General features: G+C 43.7%; 1 pseudogene; it reads right to left on the reverse strand.

Moving 5' to 3' along the window:
* Positions 1-9,800: 9,800 nt before the first annotated feature.
* On the reverse strand, positions 9,801-13,525 carry LOC105065383 (eukaryotic translation initiation factor 3 subunit L pseudogene; annotated as a pseudogene).
* Between the last annotated feature and the right edge of the window lie 1,171 nt (positions 13,526-14,696).

Consider the following 14,696-nt stretch of genomic DNA (forward strand, 5'->3'; position numbering starts at 1 on the left):
TATGGTCACAGAGTCTCTCACTGACTGTTGATTGCTCCCAGGAATTTTTTTTTTTTTTTTTTTTTAAGGAGCGTCATTGTTAAAGATCTGCATAAAATATTTTGTGGCTCTCTTTTCTCAAGGAATACCCATTTCCCTGGAGCCACCGTGATGCTAAGTTGAGGCAGTTTAGTGAGTTTCTTCCTCTCTTAACACAAGACCTGGAGTGAGTTTCTTCTCTGACTGTTGTCTCATCATCTGCAGCTGGTGTGTTCTGTTTCTGGACCTCGCTCAGCGCTGATGTTCCAACCTCTCCAGCTTATGCTCAGACTGACTGGCTTTCAGCATTGCTATGAGTCATTGAAGGGAAATTCAAGTTACCTATTCAATCAGAGGACTACTGGGAGGAAAATGGGAATTTTATACCTCATTGAAGAGCTGACTTACAAGAGCATCACTCACGTTTACTCCATTGAACTGTTCTAGGAGGTGTCACTAGGGCACCAGAATCGGGCAATTCGTGGCTCTCACACAGGACAGATTTCCTTTCTTCAGCATTGTTTTTATACAGTTTCACGCAAGTAACCAAATGTCAACTGCTGTCACCATCTCCGTGGAATGTTTTAATTAACCCCTTCACTGGGAACCGACCAGCCCTCTCACCTCCCTTCCCGGGCAGTGTTTCTCTAATATGCAGTGAAATCGGCCACTTTGTTCCCTGAGCTGTCAGAGGGGCCTGCTCCGCACGCGGGGCGCCGCCTCCACTCAGGGGTATCGCTGGCAGACTGTGACCGGTCACAGGCTTTGGTTTGTTAAGAAGCCCACCTCCTTGCCTCCTGGTTTCCTGCTGACACACTCCCCCCCTTTTTGCTGGCTACTTTCTGTGCTCTTGGGCTGCATGTTTTTATGAATTTCCAAAATCATAATGATGACAAATAATTAAATAAGGTCATCTTAGCTGGCAATGAAGACAGACTGTGTGTGAGGAATGTGCTGTCTGTTTACTTAGGTTTCCCTTTTAGGTTAGATGTTTAGAACGAGCAGAAACAATGTGGGTCGAGGGCAGCTTGGAATGAAGAAGACAAGAACACCGTCCTTTTTGTCCCCAGCTAAGTTTCAACTATGTACAACTCTGCTCCATACTGAGGGGGATGAAAAAAGATTTAGCCCTAGCTTTGGGGTGTGATGGACAGATCAACGGTCTAGAGCACTTAGTCTGCAGAGCACTGTGAAAAATGTTAGGCAGTAAAGCACAAAAATATACAAAGAACGTTTATAATTAAAATGATAATCTCTATGGGACTGCACGTTGAGGGAATGGCATAAACGATGGGAGTTGTGGTTATTCAGAGCGAGGATGTAACATTGCAGGATGGAGTAGGACCCAAGAAGATACACCTGGGATAATCTTTCTAAAATGCCAATCGGATGGTATCAGCCTATCCCGTCCCACTGAACATCCCTTTAGGGAATCACTGTTTCTTCCCCCCCCCCGCCCCCAGATTCTACTTTTGCAGCCTCAGCTCTCAGGCTCTCTCTCTAGAACTGGATGCTCCAGCCACAGTGAGAATTGATCTCAGTTTCTGGAATGTTCTACCTCGTATGCCTCAGAGCTTCCTCTTATGCTTCCCCTTTGCCTGGGGTATTTAAAGCGTTCCTCTTGCCTTGCTAATTCGAACGACCCCTCGGAGTGTTCTGAGACGCCCTGTCCTACGCGTCACCGCCCGGGTTCGGTGCTTCCCGGTCTTCCTGCATCACTTTACTGTAATTACTGTCATCTCCTTGTGCTTCTTTCCCGCGGGCTCTCTGCTCAAGTTCGTGCCCTGGACGGTGACTGAGGTCTAGCGGGGCAGAGCGTCGAGGGTGCGGTGAAAGCCCCACAGCCTGCGAGGAGCAGGAGGCGCCGGGCAAGGCCGGGGGTGATGGGCATTTTCCCAGCACCCTCCTTGGCCCTGTGGTCAGGACCCTGAAGGCATCGTCTCTTTGTATCTTCGTGTGAACTCTGTGATTTAAGTATTTTTATCCCCATTTCAAAGAAGAAGAAACTGAGGATCAGAGCATTTAACTAGCTAACTTGAAATCACATAGCCGGTCAGTTGCGGAGTTAGAATTTCAGTCCGGGTCTGCTTGGCCCTAAGGGTTGGGGGAATGTTTATTTACTTATTTAAAGACGTGTAATCATATTGATACTTATAATAATAATAACTCTGGAAGTTTAAGTGTGCACGGCTAAGCACTTGGCCCGGGGATATATACACAAATGCCCCAAGGAGGTGCTTAAAGTATGCTTGACTCATAGATAAGGAAACTGAGGCTCGGAGAACTTGACCAGCTCAGAGACACCCAGTGCCCCAGAGGGCTGGAGGGCTCACGGGGTGTGAATCTTGGCAGCCTGACTCTGGGGCTCGGGCACCGGCAATGGGCCAGTGGCTCGGGCTCACGGGTCAGCTGCCTGGGTTCCGGTCCTGCCACTTACAATTCGTACAACCGGGGATGGCAGACTACGTTATGTCTCTGCCCCTCTGTGTCTTTGTGGTTTTGAGGACTAAATGTATGATCTTTAGGGGACACTCAGCACATTTTAGCTGTTAATGTTCTTCTTAGTAGTTATTATTATTGTTAAAGGTCTCGTTTCATCAGTCAAAAATCAAATCCTTGTTGCCGCTTTGATATATATAGCCTAATATTTTTTTTTATCTTGCTGACTGTATTATTGAGAACATTTTAAAGTTAAATTTGGTGAAAAAAGTGTTCCAAACGGTCAAAACTTGCAACAATCACTACTCCAGTTTTGTGATGAATTGCAGCATAAGTGAAATTTCAAAGGCTGTGAGCTTTGACAATAGACATAGTGGGAGGGAAATATGCCTCTTTCAATTAGTGATGGTATTAACAGGTTTACATGAAGCCTTGGAGAAAATTCTGGACAGCAGCTGCAGGGGTAGGTAGCTGAGTTGAGGGCCTGTGTCTTGCTTTCCTCACAATTGAATTTTCACTTACGTGTTGGTGAGACGGTTCAGCTAGCTTCATCATCTTGTCTGTCACAATTTGAGCACCGGCCTCCCCTAATTCCTGATTTGACTTAATGAGCTGTGTTTTGGGTTCTTCTGCTTGGTCTTGGAGCTGTGTACACCACATCAATACAAACCAGGTAAAGTAGATACATCTTGGTTCAAAATCAGCCTTTATTGAACAAAAAGATCTCTAAGAGACTGTCAGACTTTCAAGTGAATTTTGCCTTTGTTTTAATATAGGATATTATAATTTATTACCATGTTAATCAGTGAAACCTCTTGAAATTGGTATAATGAAAAAAATGATAGGACCGAGGCCCATGCCATTTTTCATCCTGTTTCCAATAATAGACAGTAGTATAAATACTCTCATGTTTTGGGGCCTCAGTTTTCTCATGTATAAAATGGGTGATGTGCGCTGAATTAGGAGTCAGCAAACTACAGCCAGTGAGCCAAACCCAGACCATAATCTGTTTCGGACATACTGCAGCAAGCTGTTCCCATTTGTGCATGTATTGGGTACAGTTCCTCTCAGGCCACAATAGCCGAGTGCAGTAGTTACAACACAAAGTCTGAAATTCTTATGATCTGGTCCTTTACGGAAGAAGTTTGCTGAGCCCTGAATCTGATGAGTACATCCTAGAGACACACCAGAATCTAACTATCATCATCGTCATCCTCACTGTTAGTGACGGGGCTCTCATCTTCTATTTTATTAAAAATATATCTAAAGATACATGCAATCTACACAGTTTCATTTTTAAAGAATTTTTGGTCTTGTGTCTCAAAGAAGACTTAAGACTATGACCAGGAGTCTCTGGAATGGGCTGAGATACTGCCCTCCCACAAGTTGGGCCCTCCTCCCCACTGACAATTCTGTGGGGTCCTCCAGTCTGTACACAATGGCTGGAAAGAGGATCTGTAGTCTAGGAAAAGAGACCTCTCTACTTTCTGTAAGAATTATACAGAGGAGTATGTCAAGTCTTAGGCCAACACAGAATATAGCTAGGATAGGAAAAAAAAACAACCCACCACTCTGTGGGTCTGAGCAGGAAATGCTATGCTCACCGAGCTTTTGCACTGACATTAAAGCTATACGCCTCCCCGTATCCCCAGACAGGATGCTACTTAGGCAGTTCAGGTGCCTCTGGGCTTATTCTTGGGTACAATGAACCCCACTGTCCTTTACAGGAAGTTTCATTTTCCACAAACACCAAAAGGTATGGTGAGACTCTCTTGGTTCTAGCTTCTTTGATCAAACACAGTCAAAGATCTCCGGGGGTAGAATCTTCTCCCTGGATAAAGAACCGAGGTGTCTGATAGCTCCAGTACTTTGTTCTTTGTGCCCTGGGTCTGGAGAGAGGTCTGGAGTCAGGTGTGCTCGGTGGAGCAGCTCCTCTGTCCCCGCAGAGGAAAGGGAGAGCCTCCCCTGACTTCCTTCCATGGCGGTGCTGGATGCCAGACAGCGCTCATCTCTAGGGCTGCGCTGCACCTGCCTTAATAGCCAGAGCCACTGTCTGCATCGGAATAGATGCCGAAGTGCTTTTCCAAGAGAACAAAGTGATAACGAGCTGAGATAGAAATGAAGTGCCATATCCAACGCATGCTTTTCTGTCTGCGTTACTCAGTCATAAGGCTGTAAAAAGCTGAATTCTGTTGTGGGGAATGTCAATATTTTATCCTGAAGTTTCAAAAACCCACAGCTTTTGGTGTTTCAAACCACAGGGAATAACAATGGGAGTTTCCGGTAGCTTGTCTTTGCAAAGAGAGTGTGGGAATTGAAATAAAGAGGGCAGACAACTGGGAGTCTGCAGCAACCAGGCTTATGTTCCTGCTTTTCCATGCCTTATCCAATTTTAATCAGACAAAACAAGTTCTCCAAATGTGAATCAATAGCATTGTTTTCTTAATTGCTTCTAAGATATTTTTCTTTTTTTCCACCTATTTGAAGTCATGCTGAGCCATGGTTGTGTTTTTTTTTTTTTAGAAATATATTTATGCAGACAGCCCGCCACGGTCGTGCACAAGCTGCTGTGAGCACAGACTTTGGATGCAGGCATACCTCTAATGTACCCATGCAGATTTGGATCTCCTGCTGGATAAATGAGCACTGTGATATTTTGCAAGATAATAGGGAGACCAGAGATGATTCACACATGCATGGAATAAGTGTGACCTACCTGCCTCTTGGTCTAAACTCTGATCTGCAGCATCAATGTTCCCTTCAATGTCTTCTGGCCTCTCGCCTTCTGCAGTGGCCAACCTACATAATGGTACATGGTGAAAAGCTAAACCTTGGTGCCCTAGAGTAAAAACAAAACTAAACAAGTAAGCAAAGAAAACACAGAAGGACGGTACCATTGAATACCCACTATGTTTGAGAATAGCTTCCTTCTTCTTTCCGGTGATAATCAGACTTCTGCTTGAAAATCTAGTCATTTATCCTTTCACTCAACAGAATTTTACTGTGGCCTGTTTCGTTCTGACACTGCCCTAATCTTTGAGGATATACGGAATATGACAGATCCATTTCCCCATCCTCAAAATTTTATAGGTCATGAAGAAAAGACATAGAAACAATGCTTGCTAAGCGAAGAAGGAAGATTCAAGGCTGAAATAAACTTCTGCAGTTACCCTCCTGAGGATAGAGCATAATATAATGTGATTTTAGCGGCCCCTCCCCATTTCCTCCCTGCCTGCACCGCTACACACACGGTGACTCTGCTGTTTCTTTCCAATACCTGATTCTACCACAAAAGTTTCATCACTGTAGCTCCTGCCATAAGAGTTGTGCTGCGTTCGCTTATAGCTTTACCCACACAAGTGTTGTATATTTAAGTGCGTGTGTGTATGAGAAAGAGACAGACTCCTTAGGCGGTTGTGCTACTTTTAATTATGGGTGAGTTCCAACTCCTTTGCCCAAGCAGACTGGAATTCAATAGCAGGAAAGAGAGCAACACTGTACGCGGTCTGGGAGGAGGGCTGCTGACGGAGGGTAGAACTCCTCTCCAGATCGTGGCTGGGATTTCTGCATCCAGTACACCCTTCTCTTTCTTCTCTATGTCCAGGAATTTCTCATGAACGATTCAGGGGCCAGAAGAAATCTTTCTTCACATCTGTAGAGTTTCATTCCAAGCATAGGATTCATATTCTGGAATGAGTAGCGTATTGCCTTGAACACATTAGCCCCTGGAGCTTTCTCCTCCCCAGAGTTAGGGAGCCCTGAACCTTCTTCCAGAGGTTTTGCTGACCTCGGCTCCTTTGCTTTCGAGCTTAAGCGTCAAGGGCAAGTGGCAGCTCAGTCAGCGTTCCCACATCTCCTCAAAACAGACGCCTTCGCAGTAAGTCCTACTGGGCCTCCGTGCCACGAAGCTGGCTGTGCAGTGCTGGCCCAAGGCTGGTCCAAACAGGACTTTGATTGTGGGTCATTGTCACAGTTTCTTGCCCTGGACCCTCCCCTTCGGTCTGGGTTCCTGCACACGGCTCTGTATTCAGGAGGCCAGGCTTAGAGCTCCTCTGACGTGGTCGCTGACTCATTTTCCCCCTGATATTCTTGCGAGCACTTCTAGCTAAAGGGCACAAATCAGTAGTTGTCTCAGTTATCCCCAAGTTAACTGTGTGAATAATTTCCAGAGAAAATTTAAATTAGACTGATGGCAACATACTGTGGTGCAGAGAAATCACCTCCGGCTGGGTCCTCCTGGGAGGCATAACATGGTTTTCACGTGTTTACTCAGAGTCACAGAGGAATTTGTTTCTTTGGAGAAACTTTCAGTTGGGATGTGGGTGGCAAGCAGTTTCCCATCCTAATACTAAGAAAAAAACCACAAGTGTCTTTGAGAGTGGCCTTGCCCCTGCAGTACGCACATGGCAGTGACAATTTCACCCCTCTACGACCTCTGTCATTAGAAAGTGGCTCGCTTCCCCAGTCATTTTTGTGTGTTACATCTAAGGAGAGATAAAGTGGAACAATTTTTTACTTTTGTGGATTGTGACCGTTAATGCCTGGAGTAAATATTACCTTCTGTCCTGAGTGAACCACACTCTGAACGTGGTACCTGTAGCTGCCTGTCCCTTAAACTTCTTCATAACAACGCACAGCCCCAGGGCCTTCGGCCAAGAGGTCAGCAGAGAAGAAAGGGTAGAATTAATCTTGAAATACCTATGGCTTCTGATATAGATTTTTGTTAACGTTTGAAAACTCCAGGTGTTAGTAGTTGCAGTCTTGCAGAATCCACGCCAAAAACGTACTTGACTTGGATGCATGACTGAAATAAGACACGTGGCAATTCATTTCAAAAGCCAATGAAATGGAAGAATGAAAAATAAATCCAGGAGCTATAATAAATAAAGCTAAAATAAATAATGCATGAAAAGTTATTAGGCTTCCATAACATTTAAATATCTCAAACAAACAAACAATAAAGTCAGTGACTTTATCCTTGAATGGCATGTAATTTACAAGATTTCCTCTAAGTACGAAGTTGCCAGCATTAACGGCAAGAACTAAGTACCTCGGACAAAAAGGAACTAGTATAGTTTAATTTTTCCTTAAGAGTAGAAGTCAAAGAACTTGAACAAAAAGAGCCACTAATGTGTTTACAATCTGCACATTAACACAATACAAAGGGAGCAAATTAGTCTCTCCCTCATAAAGGTATCGCAGGACAATTATTTGCACATCAATTTCTGAGGAACTTAGAAATGTTGCTATATGATTGGGGCCTTTCTGGAAGCAACACTTTCATTAGCAATTTTGATTAATTGTGAATACTGCTTCATAATATCTAGTTTGATGTGGCAGCTTCTAAGAGCCCACTATGGGTACACCAGGACTTTGCATGAAAGAGAGCTAATTCCTCTTTCAAGACCGAGCTTTGCCACATTAGTGTGTTCTCCCCATCACCAGCATTTTATGTTTGACTCTCTTTCCTTTACATTAATCTCTGATTATAAATCTTGCTCAGGTTCAACCGTCAATGCCACTTTCAGTTGCCCCAGTTTATGACCTCAACTTTCTTCTTAGCCACATCTGCCCGCCTTCATTTTGTCTTGACGCCTCTCTTAGAGGGGACGAGTACTGAAGCAGAAGCACAGGTTAAGGGCATTGGCTGGAGGTGACTGGGTGCAAGTCTCAGCTGTGCAGCTCAGCTGTTTATGTGACTTTGAAGAGTTGATGCCACTGCTCCCTCATCTATAAAGGGGAGATGCAAAAACCTTCCCTGAGGGGCGTGAAGATCGAATGATACAATAAATGCACATAAACTACTCTGCACTTTGCCTAGAAAAGAACAGAACTTGATGAAAAGTAATGAGATTAGATGTTTTTATTGTTCTTGCTCTTCTTATAGACAACCTGGCTTCCAAAAGCTTCCTTTTCCTATCCTTTCTCTTGTCCTACCCACGTCTAGCCAGTATGACCTTATCACAGAGCCTCCAAATCCATGGTCCCTCGGACATCCCAGTCTGGTGACAGGGAACTAGTTCATAGCCACCTTGGAATTGTTTATTTGGTAAACATTCGCCATCAGAAGGAAAACTCCAAGCCCACGTTGAAGAGGTAGACGCCACGGTGTTGAATTTGGGGGCAGTGCACACGGCATCCCTTAGTGTACGCAGACGTTCCAGAGTTGTGCTGGCTCGCCTGTATCTAAGTGCTTTGCTGGCAACCTAAGCCATTAAGGAACCTCTCCCCATTCTCTGATCCTTACTCACCTCCTCCAGTGCCCACATACCCACACCGAGAACTCAGCACCATGGGCCTCATTCTCAGAAGCAGGATTTGAGAGCTGGGTATATGCTGAAGGGTAGCCTGATTCTAATATCAGAGGGCAGGGCATTGGGGGGTAAAGCTGGGAAAGGCTTATCTTAGAGTTTAGTGTACGGTAAGCAAATTAAAATGTTACTTTTTCATTAATTTCTTTGTGAATCTCCTGGTCGCACTTTCTCCTAACAGCTTTTCTCATTAGCTCTAACCAGGTCAGCATGTTGCCTTACTTTTTTTTTTAAAAGGCTTTACTTTTGTTGGGGGTTGTGGGGGTCCGTCGCTCAGATTACCTTACTAGTGCTCATCCGGTGATCAGACTGACTGATTAAAGGTCATGTTTCTGGGAGAGGCTGAAACTACAATTAGACTGGATATTAGCGTGGCTTGGTTTGGTGACATGGGCAAGTGACTCCATTTTGGGCCCGTTGTTTCTTTGTTTTTTTTTTTAGCAATACTTATGGTCGTTTCCAAAGCCTGCACCAGGTAGATCTGTTAGAATCTTACGGGAGATTTCCAGTTTTCCCCCTGCAGTGTCTCCCTGCCAACAGAATTTGGAAAGGAGGAGCTGCTTTTGACTTTCCAGTTAGCAGAGGTTCTACAATCAGGGAAGGCATTCACAGGGGAGGAAGAGGAGGGGTTCTCATGGTCAGATTCCTAAGCTGAATGTTGACAAGGGACCCTCCTATCCTAGCTCGGCCCCCAGCATGCTGCAGTGGGCTTGTGGCATGAAGAGGCAGGATACACAGTGGTGGAGGCTCGAACACGCACTAGCAAAGGCTCAGCATTGAAAACCCTGGGTCGCTTTGGGCCTTGGATTCGCTCAAGGCTGGAAATCTTGCGCAGAACCCACACTGTCTTTGAATCACAGGGTCAATTACAGCAGACAGAACGCACAGTGTTAAATCACACTCTTGAATGCACCTGTAGTCACCACAGATGGTGACTGTCAGTTTCATTTACTTAAATTGTCATCGTGGTTTAAAATAATAAGAATTTTTTTTCCTATTGCTATTTTTTTCTTTTTTTTTTTTTTTTCTGGCTCCAAATTTCCTTGATTGAGACCTATTTAAAACATTTCAGTCTTTGATTCAAATAAACTTCAACTCAGTTGACTGGCCGATCGCTGAGCCAAGTAAAAGCTTCATGAAGGCAAAAACACTCCCCACCTACTTTGACATCAAAATAGGTTCCTGAGTGAAGCAGGTGTAAGTGTACTCAGAGTCTCTGTCCCATCTTCTTCAGAGTTCAGCTGAACTCTTCAAATTTGTGACTCTGCCGGATGAAGAAATCCCTACAGGCCTGGCGAGTCTGTGACGTGGATCATGTCTTTATCGATGTAGAAGCCAACTTTGGAGGCCGACTGAAATTTGCCACCTAGGGCGGAGATGCTACTGGTCCCCACCAGGTTTTTCATTTTGTGTTTGAAGACAAGAAGCTGGATTCTGAACTCCTGCTCTGCGAGGTCCAGGAAGCCGGCCAGCTTGGCCAGTCATGGTGGTGGAGGGAGCTGCTGCACCTCATTGGGGAAACACCTTCAGCTGCTGCTGGAAAGGCTCCTTGTGGAATTGAGGTGCACGTTGTCATGGTTGGTGACAGGAATTTGGGGCAGGAGTAGCTGAAGGGTTCCCCGCAGACCTGCGGGTCACCTTTCTGCGTGCACAGCATCCTGTCCGCATGCTTCTCCCACAGTTAGAGGTGAACACTCTCGTCACTACGCATGGGCTACCTGGTGAGAGCGATGGCCAGCAGTGCGTGCGTCTGCTCGTTCTGCTAGTTAATCATCTCATATTCGTACATGGTCCTTTGGAACATGCTCTTGGTCCTCTGGATGTAGAGGAGGATGTTGGCAAAGAGCCCGATGGCATCCTGGTAGTGACGCATCATCAAATATCCTATTGCTATTTCTTATCATAGACAATGGCTTGAAATAAAATAGCATGGCTGATACTTGACCTGAATCTTGTCTTAAACAGTCATAGTGAATTCCTAAAAATACAGACTGAGAAGCCTTCCAGATTTCTTTCACTTTTGAATTCAGAACAGGATGACTTTGCCATTATTACATGTATGTATGTATTTCTGAGTGATATTATATATTGTTTTAAGGTCTTATCTAAGAAACTGGAAATCCTTTGCAACTTGCTTCTTTGGGGTTTTGGCATTCTGACATTTTTGCAGATGAACAATTGCTCAATGTGTAAAGACCAAGCGGCTCTCTTTATTCAGCAAAGTATTGTATTATCAAATGAATTGCAAAGAGGCAGTGTCCTTAGCGCATTAACTTTGAATCTGCTGCTTGGAGCAAAATCCTGGTTTTCTTTCAGATGCTAATAACATACCACCCAGGCAAAGGCAGGTTACTCTCTAAAAAGGTTTGGTAGAACTTGGTTTGCTTTCATTATTTGTTTTGCTTAATAATGATTTCTTACAGTGACAGAGCAACTTTTTATCTCTGCCCATTATGGTCATCTGAACTCAGCTGATGTTTTTCGGTTTTTGGTAAGTTAAAATATTATTGATTATGAAATAATTCAATGACGAATACAATCCTCTTCCAATGGCTCCTGGTAATTGTTGATGGATATTTTATTTTTTTTTTATAAAGAGAATGGAAGTAGTTACATTCATGCTAGCATGAACATATATGATAATAGCTAGGCAGTTTAACACAGTGGAGAGATTATTTGACTGGGGGTGGATAGAGCTATTTACTTGTTTCTTATATGAGTTGGCGTTTATCTATTTATTCATTGGGTGATCTTGAATAAGTCACTTTAACCTCCTGGAATCTCAGTTTCTGTAAGTGCGGATGAGAATTCTGCATCAACAGCATTCTGAAGTTGTGAGACGAAATCAATGGAAGAATCTTGAAAGTGCATCGTTAACTATACAGGACTGCATATGTGCAAGTTAGTATTGTTCAATATTTGTACTGACTTGTGTTCTCATATTGTCAGGAAAACTTGAAAAGTGCTTCCTTGAACTTTATTAAAAAATTCTTATGAATTAACTTTTTGAAGCAATTTGATATAGTCCACCCTAGGATTCCAGAAACTTGAGTTAGATTTCTCACTCTTTCACTCAATTGGTCTGAAGCCTTAGACAAGCCTACATTTCTGTGCCTTCAGTAAAATTAACCCTTCCTTTGTCCCCCACTGCACTATGGTGACTATAGTAGGTTTTTAGAGATGAAGTTCGAAGAGACCTGAATCTGTAAGCCATGAATGTTAATAGTTCGGGATAATAACGCTGATAAATGTTACTAGTGAGAACCAAGGGAGTGTGATTATTACCTTTTATGGATCTCCCGAGGTTGCTCGTAGGAACGTTCATTCATTCTTTTGTACTGAAAGTGCTGAGTGTGGTGTAAAAGAGCTGCCAAAAAAAGACAACTTTCAGATCACAGACGGCGTATGAGCGAGAGCCACGTCTGGAACACTAAAACCACACTAGGTATTTTGAGAGTGGGAATTTAACACAAGAAGGGGCTACATGGGTAATGACAGAATGAAAGAACAGAATGAAGCACTGAGGAGATATGAGGATGACAACTGCAGGGGGCAGCACCTCCTGGGCTTGTCACCCCAAAAGGGGAAGGGACAAGACCCCAGTTCTTGTCTTACCTGAAAGAGAAGGTTCAGACGGCAGACAGAAGCCTTGTGTATGCTTAAGGAGCAAAGAGAAGAGCACAGAATTGTCAGAGCTGGCAGCTTTGAAGACCTGGAGCTCCAAGCACTGAGGAGGGATGTGCAAGCTGCTGGGGGTGCTGGTTCTGAGATTACTGAAGGATCCTAGGGATGGAGCCAATTTCTACTGCTAGACTAAAATGTATCGCTGAGGGAATGCTGATGGGAATAACAGGAAAACAGGAAAAAGTCACTTCACCCTTCTTCCAGTCTTCCATTCTCTGTCTAGTCCTCCCTACTGGCAAAGAAGAAACATAGTTTTCACTGTGCCAAACCCCAGCTTCACAAAAGAGCCTGGAAGGGTGAATCTGGAGTGGAGAGACAGCAGTTGAATAAGCAGCCCGTTATGGCTTTATGGAGAAGTAGCCGTTTATAATCTCAGGCATGTAGCCATAAATAGTTTATCTTTGATGGGGAAGAAAAAAAAATAGCAAAGTGACTGGAGCCAACTCTTCTTTCCCTTATTGTGCAGTGATGATAACTTCCCACATGACATACCCAGTCCCATGTGATTCAGCCTTGAAACTCCAAGCACTTAGAAGAACATGTCAGTCCCCTTGCCTGGGCTTCCCCTTCCTCTTGGACTCTGATTTTCTCATATTCTTCATCTTTCAGGGGATTGTGAAAAATACAAGAGGAGACAGGGTAAATTTAGAAAATTACCTTAAATTTGCCTTCTATTTTCCTGCAGCTTCCTGTCTTGGCTCCATGTTGACATTGTCTAAAAATAAAAGAATTTCAGAACTAGAGGTGACCTAAAGTCTTAAAGCAGGTATTTTTACAGATGTTAAAACTGAGGGCTAAAGAAGGCATGTGACTTGATCTAGGCTATATTTGGTAGTATACTTGACATTGGCTTCTGGAGTCCTCGTCCTGAGGTCTGGCTTGCTCCGCCATAGCACGCTGCCAGGCAGGGCTAGTAGTTTCATGCATATCTGTCCCCAGTATGCATGATCACTGACCTCAGACATTACCGTGAAATCACGAACAGCTGCGTCATGATGAGGTCCCATGGTTCCAGCTGCGGTCCTTTCCAAAGCAGACATCAAACCCCGATGGATGTTCCTTTGTCGTGTCATTGTGTCGCTCCTTTTGGCCATGACTATGATTGGATTCCAGGTTTCCGTTGATAGTAGAATGCTATGTTGTGCCTCACCAGCTGAGAAAACAATGTTCATTGTTACTAGGACTGAATATGAAAATATAATTTCGTTAAATTAGAGCCAGCTGGCCAAATCAATTCTTCTACTGTCCTAAATATTACAAAGAATATGATTGGACCTTTTTGCATGTTGCAGAATGTCTGAATGTTTTTTATGTATAGCTATTTTGAGAGAAGTGTTTTTATAGTATATATTTAAAACAATTTCTTGTTCTTCTTTCCAGTAAATATAGACTTTCATAAACAGTTGAGGATAACTTTACAAATCCAGGAAGTTATAGTATAAAAATGAATTGCATTTTAAAAATATTGGTATTTGATTGGGTTTCTAACCCTTCTATTCCTATAATTCAGTTCAATAAATTCATATTTATTACTTACTTTATTACTAAGCTCTAATAGCTATTACCAAAAGCAGTCGTGAAATATGAGCTAAATTATCTTTGCCTTAGCATGTGTAATAGTTCCACAAGGTGGCCCACACTCAATTTCTATTTGTTATGCAGGAATTCCTCCCCATTCCATAACTGTTTAAAACCTACTCATCTGCAGCCTCAGCATTCTTTACCAGCCTGAACATAAAGGGTGTAATGTAAGGTTTAGGAAAGTCTTTACAAAAGACATGGCCTTGGAATTGTGTGTTGAAACAATGCAGAGAGGCATTTGTAGTAGAAAAATCAACATGACTCTGAAAAGTGACATAGAATGAATTGACATGGGAGGGAATGGGGTGGGGCACAGCCATTAAAAGAATGACACACAATTAGCACCGGATGGTGCAAGTGTCAACTCTCAGTTGTCTCTGAGTTTCACTCTACACTCATTGAAATACAATAACATGCTAAGTGGCCCTCCCACAGGTGCCAGGACAGCTCCCAGGCTGACCATAAAAGGTCAAGGGGTGAGTGACGGCCCAGTTCCTGGGACTCCCAGCTCCTTCCCCAAAGTGGTTGGAATAATCCCCCACGTGCTAGCGAATGACGTTACGGAGCCCATGACACCTACAATCCCCACAGCTCGCTGCCGCTGTCCCTGCGCAGTGAGATGACCTGCACTCTGTCTGTGGAGTGTGGATCTACTTTTACTCT

The sequence above is a fragment of the Camelus bactrianus genome, chromosome 9, assembly GCF_048773025.1.
Source record: "Camelus bactrianus isolate YW-2024 breed Bactrian camel chromosome 9, ASM4877302v1, whole genome shotgun sequence".
NCBI lineage: Eukaryota > Metazoa > Chordata > Mammalia > Artiodactyla > Camelidae > Camelus > Camelus bactrianus.